Genomic DNA, 9,056 nt, shown 5'->3' with positions numbered 1-9,056 from the left:
GAGGGTACAGTGTGGTACCGTGAAGAAGTTCCAAAACAATTGGACTTCCTTGGAAAGTTAAACGTTAAGCCAATAGTTAACAGTTAAGCTTTACAGCATCCTGTGAAGGAAGGCTTTCCCTCTCGGATTTATCGAAACCTAATTTAGCATCATAACATATGTAAAGAGAAAACAAAAAGAAAGAGAGAGGGGATGTTTTATCATCCAGGGATGTACCTAGGAGAATCAGTGAGACGTACACATTGCTGTGGCTTTTCAAACACTGTATAGGAAGAAAGCCTGATAGCCAGTGGCTGTTCAGTTCAGTTTGCTGGTTGTATTGTTAAAGCTCTTGGTGAGAACACATCTAATATGGAGATGGATCCAAATAGTTGTAGCTAGTGCACTTTAGTTCCTATTGGTAAAACCATTTCTACTGTCTATAGACATCTGCCCATCTTGACCTGATGCCATCTGCTTTTGGTTCATTTGATGGGTACTTTCTTTCTGATTATAACTTGCCTTCCCCTGTAATTTTGGTTATGACAAGGAGATGTGCTCATTGTTGCTTGTACAGAGAATTCTGGTTTCCGTGACACTTTCTTGAGTCAAAATAGTAAATTTGATAACTTTGTGACTTGGGTTAAAGTAAATGAATCTCTCCTCAGTGCTTACGGCATCTCCTTTCTAAGGCTGTAAGGCTGAGAATCAGACTCTGGACTCTACAAACAAATTCACCGAGGAACTGTGAGGCTGTTGGGGCCACTGCCCAGAAGTTTAGCCAGATGGAGGCAGGAGGTGTGATTGCTCTGAGCATGTTCTTTGAAAGTGGAACACGCAGGGCCCACGCATTTGGATGTTTGTGCAGTTTGTTCACTGCATAAGAATATCTGCTGGGGTGAGTGGGGCTGCAATCTGGCCCCTGCTCAGTTCTCAAAGCTCTGCTCAGCAGGTCCACCTGGAAAAAGGGCTCCTTTTCTGAATTTGCAGAAAGTCACAGTTTGGTTCTGAATCAGAGTCTTTGCAGTGGTTACAATACTCATGAAAAGGGTTTCAGGGCAAGTCAGTTTGTGTATGTATTTAAAGCATCACTGGTCATACCCTGGGATTCTGAGCAGGGGTCTCCAAAGATGTGGATCATTTATCATTATTCGGAAAAAATTAGAAGTATTATCAGAAAACTATTATAAGTATGTAACTATACTATACATGTATATTTATAATGTATATCTATAAATATACTTTATTTATTTAAATTAGATGTTCCAGTGTACTATGTACATCATTAAATATATACAGCAATAAAAAGGAAGAAATAAAAATAAATGCAAACAAGATTTTGTGAACTTCACTCTGGAGATACATCTACAAAATTTGTGGGGAAATAACCCTCTCCCTGGAGAGATTCATTTTCCTACCCCCTATCCCACCACATGACCCTGAGTTCAGAAAGCCTTTTGCTTGTCTATCTCAAGTTCTAGTCACATAAGCTTCACATTTTCAAAGATACACCAGAAATTCTTCACAGTAATGAATTCTAGCAATTGGTATTTTGGTAAGACCTTAGTCTTGACCATCTTTAAGTAAACAATTTAATTAAACGTAAAAAGAATTTTAAAAGCTTAATTTAATAAATAAATTTTATGATATTTTGAATTTATGCTTCTGAAAGGTGTCTTCAGAGTGCACGGCAAAGACAAAGAAGAGGAAGTTTCTGAAAATGCCACTATCGCTACCAACAATAGCTGCAATAACACATTTTATCTTTTAACTGGTTCTTGAAAGGAGCCAAATTAACCAAGTCTGTTGTAGAAATTGGTCACTGAGATAAACATTTCCTGCTACCATGACAGATTTCCAAAAGTTTTGCTTTATTATCATTGATCACTTTATCTGGTTGTCAGTTTAGGGTTCTTGGTGATAAAACTACAGTACCTTTCTTGTCTATGTCTATATATTTTTTAATATTGGCACCAGACTCTGTCTGCCAGAGCAATTCCATGGAGAGGATTAATTAGACTGGTTATGACTCCAGAAGGTCTGTTCAAAGAGACAGAGTCTTGTATAAATAGGGTTAACCCCTCAGAAGTTACTGGAACTTCAGCATTCACTTTGCATCTTACTGGAAGTATGTTCTTCAGAGGCCAGAGGAGTGTTCTTTATATCTAAAGGAACTTCTAACAGGAAAATACTTTTTGTTTCTACTTGGAGAAAATATTCCGTAGGTTAATATGATAAGGAAGGTGAAGTATAAGAAAAAGGATCTTTCTATAGACTTTTATCATCCATTGAAGTGAGTCCTTTCCCTCGAATCCTTAATATTTACTGATATTTGACATGCGCTGGAGGTGAGCTTTGCTTGGCAATTAATTTGGTTCCCTTCTCTCTCTCAATGCTCAGCAGTATTTTTTTTATATATGCCTCTTCAGTCTCCTTGGAAACACCAGATATCTGTTGGGAACAGACATGTAGATATCATAATCTAGAGCCAGTTCACATTATAGACTTCCAAAAGAAGAATTCTCAATGATTTAACTGTTATGGGTTGGTATAATCACTGTGATCTATGGGAGCCATGTGTGAGTATTACTGGTGTGTTGCATATGTGAGGGACTTAAGTAAAAAGAATGGGTTTTTAATTGAAATACTGAATATTATTCATACATACAATATTTATTTATTTATTTATTTATTTATTTATTTATTTATTTATTTATATCCAAGTTAGCTAATGTATAGTATAATAATGATTTCAGGAATAGAACTCTGTGATTCATCACTTATATATAACACCCCAGTGCTCATTCCAACAAGTTCCCTCCTTAACGCCCATCACCCATTTAGCCCATTCCCCCACCCAACACCCTTACAGCAACCTTAGCTTGTTCTTTGTATTTAAGAGTCTCTTATACAGTATCCATACATTTAATGTGTGTTTACAGAGTGCTTACCCACATATTATTTCATTTTATTCATGAAGAAACTGTCTTCAGGGGGTTAAGTGCTTTCTAATTATAATCACAATCATAATCATAATTAATAATAATAATAAGATAATGATGATAAATGGACAAAATCTTTCCAGTGATTGCTAAATGTATATATTTAGCTGCTTATTTGACATATTTTCTAGTATGTCTCTTAAACAACTTAGTTTGTCCAAAGTGAATTCTTTTTTTTTTTTTTTTTTTTTTTTTAATTTTTTTTTCAACGTTTTATTTATTTTTGGGACAGAGAGAGACAGAGCATGAACGGGGGAGGGGCAGAGAGAGAGGGAGACACAGAATCAGAAACAGGCTCCAGGCTCTGAGCCATCAGCCCAGAGCCTGACGCGGGGCTCGAACTCACGGACCGTGAGATCGTGACCTGGCTGAAGTCGGACGCTTAACCGACTGCGCCACCCAGGCGCCCCATGTCCAAAGTGAATTCTTGATTCCATCCCAAAGCTTTTCCTTCTTATTCACCAGTCTTCAGAAGTAAATGGCATCACCATCCTGGTGTTGTGTATGTTAGAAACACGAAAATCCTTGAATTTTCTTTCCTTTTGTAGCACTCCCTCACATCCAAACCATAACCAATATATCAGATTATGTCATCACTTCCAAAACTTGTTTTCTTTCTGCTGCCACCACCAGTACCCTAACTGGACTACCACGGTTTCTTGCTATGCTACAACATTGCCTCCTACATATCTCCTGTGTCTTACTCTTACCTTCTGTCAGTTCTCCATGCAGCAACTAGTGTGAGCCAATATGTAAAGTGGATAATGTTCCACTCCTGTTTAAAAACTTGCCATGGCTTCCCAGTGTTCTTGGGGTGTAAAATCTGCATCCTTTCTTCTGATTTACATGATCTGGATCTTTCCAAGCTCATTTTGTGCCTCTGTACATCTAGCTCATTATACCTGATCTACTGTAATCTTTCTTAAAGTTTCTTAAACATGCTGAGTTTACTCCAGAACCTTGGCACAGTCTATTCCTTCTGTCTTTACGGGGTTGGCTCCTTACTATCTTTAGATCTCAGCTTCAGTATTACCTCTTTGTAGATGCCTTCCATAAAAAATTTAATCTAAAATATCTCTGTTCTTTTATTTTATAATTTCTCACCTTTTGTTTCCTTCGTGACATTTATCACAATCACGGTTATGAACTTACTTATGCTGTCTTCTTTCCTGGATCCTGAGTTCTGCCAGGGCTCTGGCTTTGTCTTTCTTGTTTATCATTCTGTCCTGAGCTCTTAGCACACGGTCTAGCACATGCTAGGTATTCAGGTACTCAAGTGTTTGAGTCCTGGAATAAATGAGCCATGCAGTTCAAATCTCTCAAATATGAGGGAACAGTGGAAAATTAAAGTACTTTGAGGTCAGTGTTTAGCCCAACCCAACATGAGGACTTAGTGACTGGATCCACACCTTCCTTTCCTGGCACTGGAATTAGTTGGATAGTGATGTAAAGGTGTTGGAAATCGTTTCTTGAGCCTTTCATTCAGGTATTGGGTGAGGTTAGCTTCATTTTAGGCTAAACATTTGATTTAGATAAGTAAAATGTTATGACTCTGCAGTTGGAATTTCATCAAGATATTTTAGTTTATTTCTGAATATTAGGACTTTTTACTACTATCACACACTCCAAATGACTTGACTAATAAGAATAATATAAACCATGAAGGACGTTTATTGATAAAAGTCACAGTTTTTTAAAGGATCATTCTGTATGATCAATTTGGGAAGGCATAATTCTTGAAAAATGTCTGAGTGAGCGCTACCTTTTCTTTCATGTTTTCTCATTTGAATCCTTCTCCTTTAGACCCTGTAGGAATCCCTGCAGGGTCCTTCCAACAGGAACAGAGCTTATTCTCTAGGGATATCCCATGACAGGGCCAAACCCTTAATGGCTAGCCTAGAATAGATGTGGGGATATAGGAGGGCACTGAGGCAATGTTTGTTGTGATCTAGTCTTACAGTTTTATTTCTTGCCTGCGTGGCACCTTGCACATGGTATTTGCCCCGTGTAGTCAACGCTGCTGGCCCCACTGAGAATTCCCTTTGTGGGGCCAGTGTGCCTGTCTGCCACTGCTGTAAGAGCGGGCTGCAGACAACTCAGGCCTAAGAAGCGACCTCATCTAAATGCTCAGGAGGTGTGCTTCCTGCCATCCCCATCCCAACCGAGGACAGCCCGTAGCCAATGACTGACAGATACGGGAGTGAAAAAGTCTAGGCTCCTTGCTCAGGGTGGGACAATTCTGTGGTGCTATTCACATTCCAGAGTTCCCTGTGGGAGCAGACAAAGGGTAGACTTCAGCAGAACCGGCATCTTGGCTTCTTCCATCCCTCCCTTACGGATTTTACTTGTGAGCATGTCCCCTATATTGCTATAAAATCACTTGTGCAGTACACCCCGTCTCAGACTTGGCTTCCAGGGAACCTGATGTAGAGCACATAGTATTTGGGAGCACTTGTAAATGAACTGATTTGAGGAATTCTCTTGGTGGCTTAGAATACAAACCTCCCCATTACCATGCCTCCAGGTACTAATCACAGTCCCCAGGAATGGGCTACACCATACAGTTCTGGGTTTGGATTTCAGCCTGGTCCATCCCACCTGTTAAATGGGTTGGTACCTTGTACTTGACAACATGTCAGTCTCCAGGGCTAAAGGAGAAGCAGAGTATTCTTTTGAGTACAAAGCCACCCCTGGTGCCTGTTAATTTCAACATTCCTATTTTATTTATCCCCAAAGAAGTCTATCTTGTAAGAAAATAATATATTTAGTGCGCATTTATATACTGCCTCTTTGGTTCTCTTCTTCCCATCTTCTTCTGGGACTAGACACATTTCTTCTCATCTTTTATTATATGAGTCTGAGCAAATTTAGTCCTAGACATCCTGATTTAACCCAGAAGAACTTGAAGAGGCAGAGAATGCTCCTTGACCCAGGGAATTCTTAGGAAATACAGCGATGAAACATTGTTCCAGGTTGAGCTGCTCTGGGAAGCCGACTCAGTGGAAATGAACATGCATGAGGTTGATTCGGGAGTGCTCTAGGCATCTGAAACTGTGAAAGGGAAGAGGAGGAAGCAGGATTGGGCAGAGGGAGAAGTTGAAAAGCAATGCATTTTCAGTGGAAACCTCAGCCAGCCCATGGGGAGCTCTGAAGCTGGACTGATCCTCAGAATCATTCTGGCTTGGGAAAAGGAGCAGGGCCTTCATAACCACCACATCCGTTATTCAGTGGATGTGGGCTGCCTAGGAATGGGGCGATCTTGAGCACCTTCAGCAGAAGCAATCCTTATATGGGGCTGACAGTTAAGGGCTGTCTGTCTTCTAACATTACCAGTACCGGTGGACTGGATCCCTCATTTCTGGAGAGGAATCTAGGTGGTGCAGGTACATGTACAGTCACTTTTGAATGGAGGGAAATCTGGGACAGATAGACCCCTGGCCTACTGCTCTAGGATTTACTATGTGTGGCCTGCAGCCTCTCAAAACACGCTTGGCCCAAAAGCCTGTCTCTGAGAATGTAATTGGAAAGCTCATGCAGGTGGGGTAGATGCTGGCACTTACTGGTTCTGAGTTACTGTGGTTAGTTGGGACTGGATTTGAGCAGAGGCTTATTTCTCTGGTGCCTTCTAGCAGCTGGTCCAAGAACAAAATAGAGTTGTTTGAAGTCCTACGAGCCCTATTAGAGGATGGTGTTTTTGTAACATAAGATCATGAATTCTATTCCTAGTATATGATTTAAATTTAGCTGGAAGCTGGATTGGCTGTGCGTCTTGACCACATATCTATTAAAAGAAAGCCCTGGGCTACAAGAGAAAGGCTTATTACAGCTTTTCCCAGTGTTTTGGAAACCTTGAAAGAAGAAAGAATATTTGGGAAGTGAGAAACTTAACAGAAATTTAAGTAGACATGGGACACTTAGATTCAGGAAAGTTTCAGTAGAAACTATCAACTAATTGATTTGATCAAATATAAGACTTGAAACACTTTGTATTTTTATTTTTTATAGAGGTTTTTTTTTTTTTTTTTAAAGTTTATTTATTTATTTTGAGAGCGAGAGAGAGTGGGCAGGGGAGAGGCAGAGAGATGGGGAGAGAGAATCCCAAGCGGGCTCTATGCTGTTGAGAGTGGGGCTCAAACCCACAAACCGTGAGATCATGACCTGAGTCAATCGACATCAAGAGTTGGATGCTAAACTGACTGAGCCACCCACCTTCCCCGAAACACTTTGTATATTTATTTTCATTTTTAAAAACATGTGTTTTTCCTTTTGGCCTTGTGATTTTTCTGAGAAAAGTATGTCTAGAGTTAGTGTCCCTTTCTGTAAAATGGAAATGATAGATGAACTACCTATGACATTTCAAAATTAGGGGTTGTAAAGCACTTTACAAATTAGTACTCTCACACACAGTGCTTGGATAAATGGTACTTGTTTTGAGTAGCCCATCAAATTCAGTGGGATTTAATCTAATCTCCAGACTTCTTTAATCCTCTAACTAAACCTCTGATTGGCCAGCACAGATATGAAAATGGGCCAGTATGTTGCCAAAAACCTGAAAGGGGGTGTGTGTTCAATGTAATTGGGTGGCACGTTTAGCATTAAGGTTTTCATAATCTTCTCAGTAATGTGTTCAGGAGAAATGAAGCCTCTTCACTTTAATTTAGACAGTACATTTAACAGTAAGTGACTCTGGTAGAGCTTTAATCTTATCATGGCTTACAGCCCTGCTACTAAAACATGGTAGGAAGCCCTCACTCCCAGGAATGGAGTTCCAAAAGGACCTTGAAAATTCTGGACTTCAGGGTGCCCTTGTTGGTGATCTTGCATCAGCAGGAAAATGCATTTGGAGAAAAGATGGTCTTGCCCTTGTGCGTATCCATGTGGAGAACCAAATAAAATACCGAAGACCTAATAAGATTTAGCTTTCCAGCAATATAAATAATTTAATCAGATTAATGACATTGTTCTACCTGAGGGGTTCCATAATTAGTGGATTATTGAAGCCACATGAAAGTTATCTGCCATTAGCACCTGGAGGAGCTCCTGTTGTCTTAAACTGTGGAATCAAACGATATGAATATTCCTGTCATGCAAACTGTAAAGATAATAAGCCCCTGGCATTTTGTAAGCTATATAAATCCACAGATTTCACATTAAATATTTAAGGCACAGGAGGTGTTATTTGTTAGGATATAGATAAAGGGAGTTCAAATGCCTCAGCCAGCCCTTACTTTCCCTTTCGGGAAGTGTCTTTCTTTGTTGAAGGTACTTTCATGCCTTCATTATTGTGTATTCCCCCCTTTTCATTGGGATATTGTTTCAGTTCCTCTGGAGGTATTCTTTGGATTTTGTATGAGAAACATTCAAAATATTTTTACAGGAGATTTGTCCTTTTCATATAAAAAGGAAATTCATACCATGGGTACAAGCAGCAATGAATCAAGTGGTATCCCAGTATATGGAAAATGCTAGAGTTCTGTGGGAAGGTCATCTCATTACTCTGTCCCTAAAATATTTGAAAGCTAAGGGTTTTATAGCTTTGTATGTTCCTTTCCTCTCACTTATGTGTTATTTAGCGATGGGAAGAAAAGACCAGCCTGGAAATGTAGACCTATTATTTCATGCTTTATATCTTTGTAAGACCTTTCATGTAAACAAAATTCATAGATCAGAAATGTAAAATACTGTGTGAGGCCATGTGTCTAAGTGGTTGGTATAGAAAACATGGTCACCACAGTTTGTAGAGAGTTGACAGAGCCCGTTTGGTTGTAGCAGGATGTGCTGCTGACCAGATAGGTTTCTAGATTAGAGCACTTCTCATTCAGTAAAGATGAAGCTTTCTGAATTAGGTTCCATTCATTTAAGAGAAAATATCAGGTTACATCATACTCAGATGGGTAAGTTGAGGAGAGATGAATGAAGGGACTATTTGTGGACACCTAGGCACAGAGGGTTAAGGGAGCCAGCAAGCAATGGTGACCCTCCCAGGGTAGCAACAGTGGAGAGCCCTTACCACACGCAGGCCTGTAGGCGAGAGGGGAGGAGGTAGTTTTCTGTGTCCTACAGCTGTAGAAGAGC

The sequence above is a fragment of the Leopardus geoffroyi genome, chromosome D4, assembly GCF_018350155.1.
Source record: "Leopardus geoffroyi isolate Oge1 chromosome D4, O.geoffroyi_Oge1_pat1.0, whole genome shotgun sequence".
NCBI classification, from domain to species: domain Eukaryota; kingdom Metazoa; phylum Chordata; class Mammalia; order Carnivora; family Felidae; genus Leopardus; species Leopardus geoffroyi.
Note: the sequence above shows the minus strand (reverse complement) of the source record.